Source organism: Nomascus leucogenys, chromosome 14, assembly GCF_006542625.1.
Source record: "Nomascus leucogenys isolate Asia chromosome 14, Asia_NLE_v1, whole genome shotgun sequence".
NCBI classification, from domain to species: domain Eukaryota; kingdom Metazoa; phylum Chordata; class Mammalia; order Primates; family Hylobatidae; genus Nomascus; species Nomascus leucogenys.
The window spans coordinates 23499017-23515356 of NC_044394.1; the positions used below are offsets into that span (position 1 = coordinate 23499017).

At 39.9% G+C, this 16340-nt stretch overlaps 1 long non-coding RNA gene across 1 annotated transcript in view; it reads left to right on the plus strand.

Annotated features, from left to right (window-relative positions):
- The window catches only part of LOC105738564, a 557312-nt gene that overhangs the window by 510181 nt on the left and 30791 nt on the right, over positions 1-16340 (plus strand). The window contains exons 9-12 of the long non-coding RNA XR_001114387.2: positions 283-345; positions 3606-3632; positions 7273-7427; positions 15603-15648. This is a non-coding gene — a long non-coding RNA (uncharacterized LOC105738564). The remainder of the gene's footprint in view (positions 1-282; positions 346-3605; positions 3633-7272; positions 7428-15602; positions 15649-16340) is intronic.

Below are 16340 nucleotides of genomic sequence, written 5' to 3' on the forward strand. Positions count from 1 at the left end.
ATTATGTGATTGTAAATGATGTGATTGTATCACATAAATTTGTTATTCAATCCCACCCCTCCCTTCAGTCAGCTTTGTATATAAGAAGATTCATTGGTGAGCCAGATTTGAGGCTGGAAAACTGAACTGCAAATTAGACTTTTCTTCTTTTGTCTTTATTTCTGTTTATAGAAAGGAATATAATAAACATGCATACATGTGTATGTGGGCATATATATATATATACATGTATATATGTATTTTTTCTTACCTTTTTTTTTTTAAATTTCCCTAAAACCACAGGGAAAAGCTGACCAAGGAAGTCAAAATGAAAGAAAGAAGCAGACGGGACTGAGGCTTCCTGAGGTAGGTAGAACTTTCTTCCACAGCCACGGAAGTACGCCTTTTACTTTTTCCTGATTTAGGATTGTCTAACACTTGGAAGTCTTCCCTTCTCCCTCTTGCGATAAGTGAAAGGTCTGAGAACTGTTGTTGGCCAAGGTTTCCTGATTTTTGGTTGCATTTGCATTCCTAAAATACCTAGTTTTCTCTTTATTTTTCTGTCTTGCCCACCTAGAGACACAAACACCTTCCCTGACATCAAGATCTCCAAACTCCCCACATAACAAATTACAGCACTGATAACAGAAGCATCTTCAGAACTCTCAGATTAAAGCAAAGGAGGGGACCACTGGCTGTTGGCTGAGTAGCTCTTATGGCCTCGAAGGACTACACATTTAATTGCCTCTTTAATGACGATCCCAAGTCTTATAATTATTGGAGAGAAGCTCATGCACCAAAGGTGCTTTCTGGTCCTAAAGCCATGGCAATTATCATTTGTTGTCTGTACATCTGTGTTTTATAAATATTATTTTTGGTTTTAGATTCCTGAGCATTTGTAGGCTGGCCTTTTTTTTCTGTCTTTTTTTTTTTTTTTTTAGTCTTGTTTCTTTTTTGAGACAGAGTCTTGCTCTCTTGCCCAGGCTAGAGTGCAGTGGTGCAATCTCAGCTCACTGCAACCTCCGCCTCCTGGGTTCAAGCAATTCTTGGGCCTTAGCCTCCCCAGTAGCTGGGATTATAGGCATGCGCCACCACGCCTGGCTAATTTTTGTATTTTTAGTAGAGACGGGGTTTCACCATGTTGGCCAGGCTGTTCTCGAACTCCTGACCTCAAGTGATCCACCCACCTAGGACTCCCAAAGTGGCAGCATTACAGATGTGAGCCACCATGCCCGGCCTCCTTTTTTTTCTTTATTCCTTAAAAAAATGATCTTCTGTTGTCTGGAACCTGGAGTAAGTGATATTGCCCTTCACAGTAGAGCAAGCTCTGGTGTGAAGTTCATAGAGGTTGAAATACAAATGCCCAAGTTCTTGACACTCATCTGGCAGTCTCATATTTCTGACTCTCATTCTTGTTCACCTTGGTACCTGACCTTTAGGCCTTATGAAGCTCTGAGTTTTCTCAGAGCTCAGATGCTGTGGATGAAAAACAAAAATTAAAGTTTGGTCTCCAATATGTTCTAATATCAAAAATACAGTACCACATTTCCCCTACTCTCTTCCAGGAGAGATGTCAGAGGGAATGATTTCCACATTATAGTAAATTTGATGGCACGTCATTTATAATTTTACAAATATTTACAATTATTGTAAATTTTATTTTTTAAATAGCACATGGGAAAAGCTAAGTTTTTTGACTAAGATATACCAAAAGCTTACAGGGGGTCTTTCCTGATGGGAGGTAGGTTTTTTCTTTTTCTTTTCTTTTTTTTTTTGAGATGGAGTCTCGCTCTGTCTCCAGGCTGGAATGCAGTGGCGTGATCTTGGCTCACTGCAACATCCGCCTCCCAGGTTCAACGATTTTCCTGCCCCAGCCTCCCAAGTAGTTGGGACTACAGGCACGCACCACCATGCCCAGCTAATTTTTGTATGTTTAGTAGAGATAGGGTTTCACCATGTTGGCCAGAATGGTCTCCATCACTTGACATCATGATCTGCCTGTCTCAGCCTCCCGAAGTGCTGGGATCATAGGCATGAGCCACCGCGCCTGGCCTTTTTTTTTTTTTTTTAAACTTTATTTTAGATTCAAGGCCAATAAGAATTTTATACAATCTTCTGGACAAAGCTTGCTACATCCTAATCTCTGCAAATCCACTCTGTTCTGTTCACTGCTCTCCTTATTAATCAGTTCTACAAAGCTGTACCCTTCTCAGTACTGTTACACACACTGCATTTTTATGTTTCTGTTTCGGAGTGCCCTTTTCTATATTTTTGCTTTGTCTTGCATTCAATTACCCATAGATTGTTCTGTAGAATAGGATACTATCACTGCCTACATTTAGGCCACAGCACATTATGTCATCTGGATTCATGTATTTTACTTCTGCCTCTTTTAGGAGGAAACTCATTTGAGAAATCTTGGCTCTGCCTTTGGGGAGGAATCATTTACCTTCTTTCATCTGGGCTGAAATTTGCCTCCTCATTTCTTTTGTTAATAAAAAAAAAGAAAACTTATTTACATCTTCTCAGAACCTATTAGTTAGCTCAATTGCCTAATTGTTGCAGTTTTAAGAAAGACCAAGTCATTTTCTTGCTTTCAATCATTGTTGGTCTATTTCTTGGGTTACACAATGCTACATTCATGTCTGCCTACTTTCTTTGGGAAGCTTTTTCTGTTTCACTTTGCTGTGAAGCATCATGTGCATGGTTCATTTCCTTCCCACACATAGGAAATATGGCTAAACCATCCCCCTACAAAAGAGTAGACAGAAAGATATCAGGCCTGGAAATATCACCCATCACCTTGACCTCTCTGTCTGAGGATAGGGGCAGGCTGGAATCTGTGTTTCTGGATGAATTTGGCCTGATTTTTCTTCCCTTTTTTCTTCTCTAATGTCTTAATAGTTCCTTGGAATGAATTTCCCTACCTAAGATGGATCTCCCCCTTTCTCTCTTGACAACGCTGAGTGAATCAGGGTGTGAGATATTACCCATGCAGTCCACTCTCTGAGAGGTATCGCTGGGTGAAGCCATGCTGCTCATCTGCCATTCTGTACCCAACTGTGGATAATAAAGGAATTGATTTTACCTGAGGAAAGACAAAGGAACCTCTGGCTGCCTTTTGCTTTATTTTGTTCTCAGGTTATTCTGCTCTGAATGGTGAGATCTCTCACTAGAATATTCGGTCACATTTAGCTTTCTTTATGGCAAATCCCCTGTGTGGGAACTTCTGGCAATGGGCTGTGAGGTGTTACTATTCTGTGTTTGTGTGTGTGTGTGTGTGTGTGTGTCAAAGTATAACGAGTAAGCTTATGTTTTCAAGTCCTCTGAATGCTTTTTTCTTTTTTAAATGTGCTTTTAAGAAAGCATATCTTAAGTTGGAGACTAAAACTTGGCTTTCAGATCCTCTGGATGGTGACTTTAAAGAAGACTATTCTTGAATAAATTGCAGCATGACCATAAATAAGCCAACCTACACATATTATAAGGGCAATAATGATAATAGCCATTATAAATTGAGTGCTTAGTACTTCTCATGCATGTTCTAATGGCCTCATGCTTATTAATTTACTAAATCCTTATAATAACTTCATTAGGCATACGCTATTTTTATCTCTGTTTTACAGATGCAGAAACTGAGGCACAGAGCAAGGGTAAGTAAATTGTTCAAGCCATCTAAGTGGTAAGTGGCAGGTGGCCTTGGCTCTTAAGTCTTGACTCTTAAATGTTGAACTTCTCTGCCTCATTGAGAGAAAAATCTACAATGTCTCGTATAGTAACCAGCATGTGAGCAAGATATTTTACAAATATTTTAAGGAAATGTTGATAAAATAATGTGTACTTATAAGTGATTTTATTTCTGTCACTCTGTGGTTTTTTAAACTATATTATCCCTTTATGTTAAAACAACCCAAGTTATCTTGAGTTATGTGGAGAATTCAGGAAAGTTAGTATATAATGGTTGTCATCTTAAAAAAATCTGGTGTATTTGCTATATGATTCCTTGAGTTATTACTTTTATTTTATTTTATTTTTATTTTTTTTTCAATTTTATTATTATTATACTTTAAGTTTTAGGGTACATGTGCACAATGTGGAAGTTTGTTACATATGTATACATGTGCCATGTGGGTGTGCTGCACCCATTAACTCGTCATTTAACATTAGGTATATCTCCTAATGCTATCCCTCCCCCCTTCCCCCACCCCACAACAGTCCCCGGAGTGGGATGTTCCCCTTCCTGTGTCCATGTGTTCTCATTGTTCAATTCTCACCTATGAGTGAGAACATGCAGTGTTTGGTTTTTTCTCCTTGTGATAGTTTGCTGAGAATGATGGTTTCCAGTTTCATCCATGTCCCTACAAAGGACATGAACTCATCATTTTTTATGGCTGCATAGTATTCCATGGTGTATATGTGCCACATTTTCTTAATCCAGTCTATCGTTGTTGGACATTTGGGTTGGTTCCAAGTCTTTGCTATTGTGAATAGTGCCGCAATAAACATACTTGTGCATGTATCTTTATAGCAGCATGATTTATAATCCTTTGGGTATATACCCAGTAATGGGATGGCTGGGTCAAATGGTATTTCTAGTTCTAGATCCCAGAGGAATCGCCACACTGACTTCCACAAATGTTGAACTAGTTTACAGTCCCACCAACAGTGTAAAAATGTTCCTATTTCTCTACATCCTCTCCAGCACCTGTTGTTTCCTGACTTTTTAATGATGGCCATTCTAACTGGTGTGAGATGGTATCTCATTGTGGTTTTGATTTGCATTTCTCTGATGGCCAGTGATGATGAGCATTTTTTCATGTGTTTTTTGGCTGCATAAATGTGTTCTTTTGAGAAGTGTCTATTCATATCCTTCACCTACTTTTTGATGGGGTTGTTTGTTTTTTTCTTGTAAATTTGTTTGAGTTCATTGTAGATGCTGGATATTAGCCCTTTGTCAGATGAGTAGGTTGTGAAAATTTTCTCCCATTCTGTAGGTTGCCTGTTCACTCTGATGGTAGTTTCTTTTGCTGTACAAAAGCTCTTTAGTTTAATTAGATCCCATTCATCAATTTTTGCTTTCGTTGCCATTGCTTTTGGTGTTTTAGACATGAAGTCCTTGCCCATGCCTATGTCCTGAATGGTATTGCCTAGGTTTTCTTGTAGGATTTTTATGGTTTTAGGTCTAACATTTAAGTCGTTAATCCATCTTGAATTAATTTTTGTATAAGGTGTAAGGAAGGGATCCAGTTTCAGCTTTCTACATATGGCTAGCCAGTTTTCCCAGCATCGTTTATTAAATAGGGAATCCTTTCCCCATTGCTTGTTTTTGTCAGGTTTGTCAAAGATCAGATAGTTGTAGATATGCGGCATTATTTCTGAGGGCTCTGTTCTGTTCCATTGGTCTATATCTCTGTTTTGGTACCAGTACCATGCTGTTTTGGTTACTGTAGCCTTGTAGTATAATTTGAAGTCAGGTAGTGTGATGCCTGCGGCTTTGCTCTTTTAGCTTAGGATTGACTTGGTGATGTGGGCTCTTTTTTGGTTCCATATGAACTTTAAAGTAGTTTTTTCCAATTCTGTGAAGAAAGTCATTGGTAGCTTGATGGGGATGGCATTGAATCTATAAATTACCTTGGGCAGTATGGCCATTTTCACAGTATTTATTCTTCCTACCCATGAGCATGGAATGTTCTTCCATTTGTTTGTATCCTCTTTTATTTCATTGAGCAGTGGTTTATAGTTCACCTTGAAGAGGTCCTTCACCTCCCTTGTAAGTTGGATTCCTAGGTATTTTTATTACTTTTATTTTAAATATCTCTGTATTTTCTGTTGATTCTTATTGATACTTCTATTCAGGTGAGAAGACATATACACCCACTCAGGCTGTCTCTGGAAAGTGTTGAAAGAGGGTCAGGTAGAAGTCTCAGTTTTTGCCTGTGCTTAAAATGTGTACTATGAGAAACGCATTCCAGGGATGGCCTTCATAATTAAGTGTTTACAAAGAAAGATATTAAATATATAAGGACCCATGGTCACCCTAACTTTCTGAGCATTTTTAACTTTGGGTCTGATTCTTTTAGCTCACTGCCTTAAGAGTTGCCATGGATGTGCTTGGCAGTCCTGTGTACACACAACGAATGTATTGGATGTCTTGGAATTTTGAACGTTCAAGGAATATTGGATTTTATGTATTATATATTATCTATTACTTGCTGGAGTAGTTTGCTTCTGTTTCTTATAGAGTTAAGAATAGAATTCCTATTCTGTTAGTCTTGCACAAGTATGACCCTTTAGATTATGTGAATAAACATCAAATTGGTGGCCAGGATTTACAAATTAGTACAAGTTAACATAAGTATCATAAAGCTTTTTGGAACCCCAAAAGAGTTATTTATGTTCAGCTCTGGCTCCAACCAAGTCATCACCATTGGATCAATGCTTCAGGTCAAGAATAAGTAGAGCCCCAAAGTCACACCATCCTATCAAAATAATTATCTATAATTAATATAATTATTGATCATGTAGTAGAAGTCACTGCCTAGATGATATAGGGCTTTTAGGATTTCATGGGAATGCTTCACAACTTAATTATGTTTCCCTGGGAGATTATAATATAATTCAATTTATTTTTCCCATGTGTTTCATCGATCATTATGTGGATAGAAGGAATATCAGAATCTCATTTCTATGTCAATTCCTGCAGAATGTAGACAAGTCATTTCAGTAGAACAGAACTGATTAGAAGACAGGGTTCCTCCCACAGGGAAATTATGCCCTATGCCACTTGTAATGCTGGTGCCACATTCTGTTGGTTTTGTAGTATGTGATGAGGATAGCTACAAAAATCTGTGATATCCCTGTTCCAGCTTATACACCAAAACAAATTGAGACCTGTATAAAATAATGTTCGTAGATATGTGAGGAGTTGTATTCCCCTCAGGGCCTTGGTTTCTCTATCAAAGGAGTCAGGTGGTGGCTAGGTCCCCTTCTACTTGAAAAGTTCCATACTCTAGTTTTGTTTATGCTTTAGCTCTTTAGTGTTTACACTGGTGCGTCTCAAGGTTTAACATACTTATGAATTACTGGAATCTTGTTAAAATGTAGATTATGATGCAGTTGGTCTAGGGTGGGTTCTGGTCTCCTGGTTTTCTATCATCTCCCAGGTGATGCTGAAGCGGCTGCTCTGTGAACCACATTTTTACTAGCAAAGATCTAAATGATGTACAGAGGTAAGGGGGGAAAGACTAGCTGTTTGTCTTCCTGTGGTAATACATTCACCTGCTTCTGTCTCAGGGCTAGGATTCTTGACTTTCTTCTGCAGAACACTGAAACATGCCTCTTCTTTCCTGGCTCCACCAAGCAGAGTTTGGGCTTCAAGAAGACTGAATGCATCTATACAGAGCACAATCCCTTCTCCAACAAGGAAACCACGGGGCTTATCAAGAAAGGTCTGTACCTTTACTGTCAGGCATCCTCAGCCCTGCTGAAGTATGAAATAAATGAGGTGGAGTTTAATTTTAGGGTCTACAAATTTGTAATGTGTTCATCATTCCTGATGCCATTTTACATGGCAGGCTGGCGTTGTCAGACATGTTTTTTGAGGAGAGCTGCATTTGAGTTCTGGTTTAATGTAGCCTTCGCATACACCCTCCCAGGTCCCTCCTCTAATATCCACTTACCAGAGAAAGAGATGCCACTTGTATGAGGGGTTTTCACCTTTGGAAATGCACATCTCTTTTGCTTTCCTAGGGGCAGGCTCTTTGGGGGGATTTTCCCAAGCTGGACTGCAGGTTGGCTTCCCAGCAGAGGGCGCACTGCCCCAGTGCCATGGCCCGGAGCAGTTTCCTCCTCTTCTGGGTGGACTTCCCTCCCCACTAGGCTGGTTAGGGCTGAGAAGGAATCGAGGAGAAATGAGCTTTCAGCAAAGGAGGACATGAAGATGAGATTAAGGGAGAAAATCAAATCTAATCATTTCAGATCTGAATCAGTGACTTTTAAAATGAAAGGTCTACTTGGCTACCGTTAATGACAGCTTTTCATAATTCTCAGCTATTGCAAAACTAACTTTTCTTTCTTAAAGCTTCTCTGAACCCTACGTTGTCCAGCATTTGTATCTTTCACTTTAATGAGCACTAAATAAGAATTACATGAAGAATTTTAATAATTCTCACTGGAAAGTTAATTAAGCAGCGAGAAGTCTTTGGAACTGTTATACTCTTTCTGCCTTTTACAGACAAGTACTTCCATGGCGTCCAAGGAAAGAAGTCACATTTATACATATATATAAAATGATGTGTGGGTTAGTAACTTTTTCCAGTAACAAATGACCTCCTTAACGAGCTGAAATCGTGAAATAAAAATCCACCTTTTTGTGGCCCACTTTCCCTGAACTCTACTCTCCACTTTCCTCAAACTTCTTTGCACAGGAAATGAATTCCCTGTAACTTTGGGGGGGCTCGAATATGTTGATCTCACGTTCTCCAAATTTTTTGTTCCTCTATAAATCATACGGGCATGACCCAGCCCAGTCATTCATTTCGAATTTCTTTTTTCCTTTCTTGCTTTTTTAAAAAACAGCTTCTGTTTTTTCTCATTTTTGATAGATCCTACCACAAACTTCAGCTAGAGTAACTGCAGACGACCATAACACTATTCTCACATAGAGGGTATTTTATTAAGTCCAGCAGTTAAAAATGTACAAAGTTCCTTGTAATAATCCATTCATTCTGTTCTTGCCTGATTCTTGGAGTAAGCCTGCACAATTATTCAAATCCCAGCTTTTAGCTACAGCATACACCTCGCCATGGGGCTATGCCTCTGTAATCTTGCTTTGGTCTTGCATGTCAAATGGAATTAACTCCCATAAGAAATGTGTGCGAAGACAACCCAAAGTGTCTAATCCTGCTGCTGTCTTAAATTTCTGAAACTCTGAGCTGTCATCTTTTTCTATTGCTTTGTTGAAGTTCTCACTTATGCTTCAGTCCATCCAAAGCTGAAGTTTAGGAAAATTTGCATTTTTATATATTTTTTTCAGTTATGCTCTCCCTTGGCCTTTTCACATGTTCTCTTTGTAGGAGGATTTTTTTTTCTTCCTTCAAATTTCAAGACCATTTTATACACAGTGGAATTTCAACAAGAGGTGAATTCACTTTTTTTTTTTTTTGCCCCTGGGAGTATACAAGTTGATACACAGACACTACCAGTTGAAGATTCGCAAACCAAATCCAAACAGATATGTGAGGGTGTGTGTGTGTGTGTGTGTGTGTGTGTGTGTGTGTGTATGAGAGAGAGAGAGACAGAGAGAGAGAGAGAGAATGTGTCTCTGAATGTTGTGTGAGAAAGGGGAGAGAAGAAATAATGATATCATTATTACCATACCTTAACCACTCAACCTAGCTAATCAGAAAAACTAATTCTGTCTCAGTTGAATCTCAAACTGCATCGTCTCCCTCATGAATAAAATGCTTGGTGAAATGAGCTTGGTTAGGTTAGTCTACTTGTATGTTGTATTAAGAGTAGATTAGCTTGATGAGTAATTTTGTACTTTCTTCCTTCTCTAGGGGGCATACTGTTTAAAGATCTTGAATGCTGGGACAGTCCTCTTCTTCTTCACCAGGTCCTGTATTCCACTTAGTCACCTTCCTAGACATGAGGAATCTAGACGAAGACTTAGTATCCAGAATGCAATGCAAGCACTTAATAAATGTATGTTGAATTCCTATGAATAAGGACAGTGTGTTAGCTAGAGCTTACACTTCATCTCTTTCTTTCTGGGTGACCTATCTTGTTGCCTCAATTTACAAATTGTATCATTCCATCTGGAAATGAAATCTGGCCAGGTTTTAGTGAACTCCCCTCACAGCCTGTGTGTTCAGTCCGATCATCACACATGGTACATATTTTTAAATCACCAGTTATTCAGCATTGTGGGTTCCTTGAGGTGTCCCAACTAAGTGAGGTGTGGAAGGGCAAAATTGTAACTTGGTGTGGTGGATGTGTAATAAGTGGTAAACCGCAGCATTCTCCATTTGAAAGCTAATTAAGGCCACTAGCTGACCGTGCTTGTGCGGAAAACATATTCATGGTTTAGCCATGGAAACAGTCATAACAGCGCTCAGCTAAAAATAATGGGCTTAAGAGACATTTTCACAGATCACTCCTCAATGCTTATTTATTTATTTTAAATATAAGAGTTGTCACATTTTTTAGGAAATACTCAACAGCACTAGCTCATTTTGAGACTTCAAAGTTTTACTTGTGCCACCATAGATACTAATATGAGGAGTGATGTTAGGGCACAACCGTGAGACCAAATTATATTTTTTTAATGCTATATGCAGGAAGGTCTCAAAAGATAATCATCCTTTGTGCTCTCTTGAATCTCTTTCCTTTTTAATACTGGCCTTTAATATGTGATGTGATGACTTTTTGTCACAAGAGAAGTTAACCCTCTAGCACCTATTAACTTATTTTATCTAAATTGAGTTTGTGTTTGTTGAAGAGGCCTCCTTTACTGACAGATGATGTAATATGAATTACGTTTCTGTGTGCTCATTGTTTCTTCACAATAAGAGTACTGTAATACAACAATATATTTTATTGTACAATATATTACTTTGGCTAATAGGATTGAAAAAACACATCAAACGTAAATATTTTTTCAGCATCTGGATGGTGAAGTTAGATTGTCTTATCAAATATCTTAATGCTCTTCTAGGATCCAGCAATATTTAGTGTCACTGAAATAGGGATAGCAGAGTATCAGGCAGATGTGATGAAAGCATAACCAAGGTAAAGGGATCTCCAGGAGGCTGAAACGATCTGGGGGCATTGTTAGGCTTGTTGATTGCAAGTTGTTTTTAACTGAACAATAAGAATTCTGTTTTAAATCACTTTTGGGAGTGGACACACAGTAATCTTGGTCCATGATCATTTCAATTAATTTTAAATTAATTTCATTTAATTTGTCTTGCTGACATTGAACCATATCAAGACCACGTATTACAAGAATTTACTTCTTACTCTCCCATTCATCCACACAGCAATGGGTCTCTAAGCATATCTCTGGGATAATTTTGAGCTCAAATGACACTTCAACGTTGGCAGGATTTGGTAGAGAAAACAAATTGGTGCAATGAGATGTGTTTTCCACACCTTCCAAGAGCTAAACCTTATATCCTGCATATACCATCATTTAACCAAATAGAGATAGAATCATGGTCCAAGAGCCATAGAACTTCAGATCTAGATTTAGAACATTTTCCTGCCTAACCTGGCCGTATCTGCAGCAGAATATGTTAAACAGAACTGACCTAGAACTGTCATCCCTACAGATTCTCACTTATGGCTCTTTTTAGCTTAAGACTAGATGACAAACATTGATCTCTGCCAGTATTGGTTGAGTTTCTCAGGCTCCATTTTTCTCACTGGCTACTTTAAATGAATACAATTTTTGCTGGTTTGTTCCTCCTCCTTCCCACTCTCCTTTCATTTTCATTATTTGTTCTAATTTAATTTGAAATGCCCAGCATCTGACTGTAATCAAGTAAGGGGACTCAGGAGACTTCCAGCAAGAGCAGGTCTTCTGAAAAGGGTCTTTTGGACACAACAGAATGAGCCTTTATTTATTATCTCAGGGATAACAAAATGGGGAGTGAGCAAGACTGCGCAGCAGCTGTCCTTTCAAGCAGCAGCTAACTTGGTGGAACACTCCCGTCCCCAGGGTGTGAACAGACCGCCCCTTGGCTCAAAGTCATCCCGCTGTCCCTGGCTGCTGGTTCTCTAGGCCAACACAAACAAGCATAACAAAACATGCAGGGAAAGTGTCAACAGAAACCCGTTTTCTAGGAACCTGGCTTTTGGAAATGAACTGGATTTGCAGTCCATACAAAGGCTTGGCAAGGTTTCATTGGCCATGACCACACACCTCACACTCTGACTCCTATCCATCAGGTGGGACATTTTGCTTATTAGGCACATGTGCTCTGTTTCCTCTGAGATCCTCCAGAGAAAGGCCTTGGTTTCCCCATGTACCAAATGAAGATTATTGGGGAGGAATAAACACTGGAATTTGCAAAGGATCTCCTGGGTTTAAATTCTTGTTTTATAACCTGAGAAAATCACTCTCTCTAACCCTCAGTTTCTTTATTAATAAACTGAGGATAACCATATTTTCCTTTGTAATCGTGGTGATCAAATAAAAGAGAGAGACGTGTTATCATTGAGAAAAATATCACAATATTTAGACCAAGGTTAAGTTTGGTGTGGAGAGCCAATGAAAGCACAGATGTGAAAAATGCTTGAGAAATGGAAAAGCACTATAGAATAAAATATATGATCATGATTATTGTTATTATCTTCAAGGAATTTAGTCATTTTTCTCCGTAACAGAAAAAACATGGTGATCCTTATCCCCACATTTATGCCTGGATCTATCACATCTAGAGGGTCTTCTGCTGCCTTGCACGGGGAGACAGCCCATGCACATCTGTCCCTTCATTTCACAGAAGTGTAGCAGATAGCTCAGTTACAGACCAGGTAAGATGGCATTGTCCAGAGACTTTCCTGCTGCAGAACTTACAGATATGCAATGATCTTGGGTATTTAATGTTCATGTGTTGTGAGTTCCCAGGGAGGGTTGAGAAAAGGTAAAAAATTCATGCTAGTCCATGGTTCAGTTCCTGCAAGAGGAAAGCGTGATGAAATGGGATACTGAGAGCTCTCACCTATCAGTCCATATCCAGTGTCCAGCTATATGATTTCTTTCAGGATGTGGAGACATTGGCTTTTCTATAGTTAGTTGCCGAATTATTTTTTGGTCAATGCAGATGCTTTATCCTGTCACATACATCTGCCTAAGAACGTGTGTGTGTAAAGGAGACAACGAGACTCTTTAGGAAGTAGGAAACAGAGGTAACTCAGAGAAAGAAAATCACGAAAAGGAATGATAAAACCTATGGCTCAGGCATGTTTGTCTCTTTATTTCTAGCACTTAAGCCAGGACCTGATTCTTTGTGGAATGTTGCACAATTGAAAATAATTGTGGAAGGCTGTGACTGTGTTGTCTGTTTTTAAAGTAACACTCCAATCCTTTGAACCTATACAGAAACTATCGCAGTACCTTATACAGGGTGAACACACAATGCTTTGTGGTACCAGAAGGAACTTACAGCTGGGCGTGCTGGTGTGCCTGTAGTCCCAGCTCCTCAGGAGGCTGAGAAGGGAGGATGGCTTGAGCCCAGGACTTAGAGGCTGCCGTGAGCTATGATTGCACCACTGCACTCCAGCCTGGGTGTCAGAGTGGGACCCAGTCTCTAAACAAAACAAAAGGAACTTGCCAGAATATATGATACCCACCCATAAAGTAAAATGAAAGGCCCTGGAAGTGTTGACAACATCTAGATGATGGGCAGAATATAACGGGGCATGCTTCTGGCAGCCTGTGGAGTAACCAGCACAGTGAGCCTCTTTTCAATGCAAGAGAAGGAATGTCAGGGACCTAAGCTAAGGCCCAGAAGTCAATTGACTTGCCTGGCATCTGGGAACATTTTCCAGTTGCTTTCGTAACACATGCCCACAAGCATCTGTGTGTATAAGGGGCAGTTGAGGGGAGGCAGAAAGTAGAAGTTACTTAAGCTCTGTGAGCCTCTGTGTCCTCATCTGTCAAATGGGCTAGAGCTTCATGAATCCCATAGCTGTGAGGAATGAGTGGGATAATGTAGATTAAACCTCATCCCAGTGTCTGGCTCAGAGGAAGCACTCAACTAAAAGGGAGCAATTTTTGTTAGAAGGAAACACATAACTCTTGGTCTTTGGAGAAGCCCTTTCTCTCTCCTTGCCTCCTCCTTCAAGCCTTTGAGGCACCTCAGTAGTAATTGGCTGCTAGGACTTGGAATCTATCTGTGGAGAAACAGTGTTTGTGAAAGGGCTCTAAGGTGGTGGTGTGAGACATTTATTTGGATCTAAGGGAACATAAGTTGCCTCTGGTGCTTATTGACTATTTCTAATTGGAGACACAGAAATACACAGGCACTAAAGGGTGAGTTACTGTTGGACGCTCCTCTCTGGACCAGCAGGGACTTGGAAAGCTCTTGGAGGATGTAGTGGCTTGCATCAATCACCAGTGACCCCTCTGGCTGAATATGTACAGGCAGAAACAGGCTCCTAAGCCTCTGTTCTCCTTAGCTAGATGGATGGAAGATGAAATGCAGTCCCTGGAGGAGGAGGAGGAGGTGTGTGTGGTGGAGGATTGAATTGTACCCTGGAAATCCAAGCTGTATTCCTCCTTTCCAAAACAAATCGGAAATGTCTTTAATTTCTATGAGCCTATTAAAGTATATATATTTAATAAATTGACATCGTGGGAGATGAGAAAAAGAAAGAGGAGATAGGGAGAGGAGAGAATGGTCAAGAAAAATAATGCCCAGAACTACTTGTTTGATGAATCAATTAAAATGGAGCAAAAGTGGCTTAGGACTAACTCCAGCATTTTTTTAAAGCATATGTTGAGATGGATTTGTGCTACGAGCAGAGGTGTGAGGTGTGGTATCAAGCCAGCTGATCCATTTTAAATAACTTCCAGAAAAATTTCACGTGCTTATGAAAAATTTCATTGAATATTAATTTACCTAAGAACGCTAAAGATTTGGCTAAACCCCATAAAAGCTAAGAGTCATAGAAAAGGTGCTCTTCCAGGATATGCTAATGGCACTCTAGAAATAATGCTTCTGTTTTTGAGAATTGTTAGCATATATCCAGGGATTCTTCTACTTCCTCCTCCCTAGTGGTAATTTCTCCTTTGGTCAAAAAAGGAAGGCAAGCAAAGGACTCCGCACATAAAAGCATACCTTTGTGCCTCACATTTTCTAGGTTTTCTTTATGGTCCAATGGCAATCATTTTAACGCCTGTTTGAGAGCCATCCGTACTCAAAAAGCCTGGCAAGAAAATAGTAAATCTGTGAACTCAACATTATTTCCCACGGTAAGAATTTTTCTTTGCTTCCTTTCTGTAAGGCCTAAGACCAGTACATTGAATCCCACTCCAGATGGATGTGTTACATAACCACAACCAGGCATGTGCAGTCATCCCAGAGCTGACTGAGCCACAGAGGTGGATCACTCAATACAAGCCTGACCCTGTTGCTGCCAAAGTAAATCCAGAAGGCTCGGTAAACATCTGTTCATGCACAAATAGGTCATCACCATACACGCTTGAGCTGTGAAGAGCAAGGAGAAGGATTTCTTTCTCAGAGTTACCAGGCCTTCTCAGTATTAGCTCACTTTGGGGGGACAGCATGTGAGCCTCAGGGGCTTGTGGTGTTTTGGATACACTCGAGGATTCCCTTCCTAATAATAATAATTAGCATTTATGGGGGGCACTTGGTAAGTGCCAGATGCTGTTGAATGCACTTCACTTATATTAATACGTTGAAATCTGTCAGGAACTCTATGAAAGATAATCTTTTATAATCCTCATTTTATAATAAGGAATTTAAGGCAAAGAGAGGTCAAGTATTTTCTCCAAGATCATAGAACTACCAAGTAGTAGAGGTGGGATTTGAACCTAGTCTGTCTGACTCCAGAGTATATGCTTTTAACCATTATAGTGTATTTTTCTGGCCTAGGCATACACTGAAGAGACCAGAAAGTGAAGATGCACTATTTGTCAAGGTATTATATCCCTTTAACCTGGTGGGGGCAGGGAGGGTTTCTAAGGAGATCTGAATTTATAGAGTAGTCTTAGACTTTCTCTGTCTTCTGGGATCTCAATATCCTATCCCTCAAACAAATACACAAAGGACCAAAAAACCCAGATAAACTCTAGAGACAGTTTGCAGAGTTAAATAAGTTTTCCTGGCCGGGTGTGGTGGCTCATGCCTGTAATCCCAGTACTTTGGGAGGCCGAGGCGGGCGGATCACAAGGTTGGGAGATTGAGACCATCCTAGTCTAACTCGATCAAACCCCGTCTCTACTAAAAATACAAAAAATTAGCCAGGCGTGGTAGCGGGCACCTGTGGTCTCAGCTACTCGGGAGGCTGAGGCAGGAGAATGGCGTGAACCCGGGAGGTGGAGCTTGCAGTGAGCCGAAATCACGCCATTGCACTCCAGCCTGGGCGACAGAGCAAGACTCTGTCTCAAAAAAAAAAAAAAAAAAGTAAGTTTTCCTAATTAGGAACCACTTCTAGCACAGCTCTTAACAATATAGGTACAAGAGGTGGCCGCAGGGTTCACACCGGGAAGACCAGTAGCTCTGAGGTAATTTTGGCAATTGTGAAGGAGGTCCATTGCACTCAGCAGCAGTAAATGACAGAGAAAAATGTCAACCTGAAGGGGTGTACCATGTTGCCTAAGGTGTGGGATT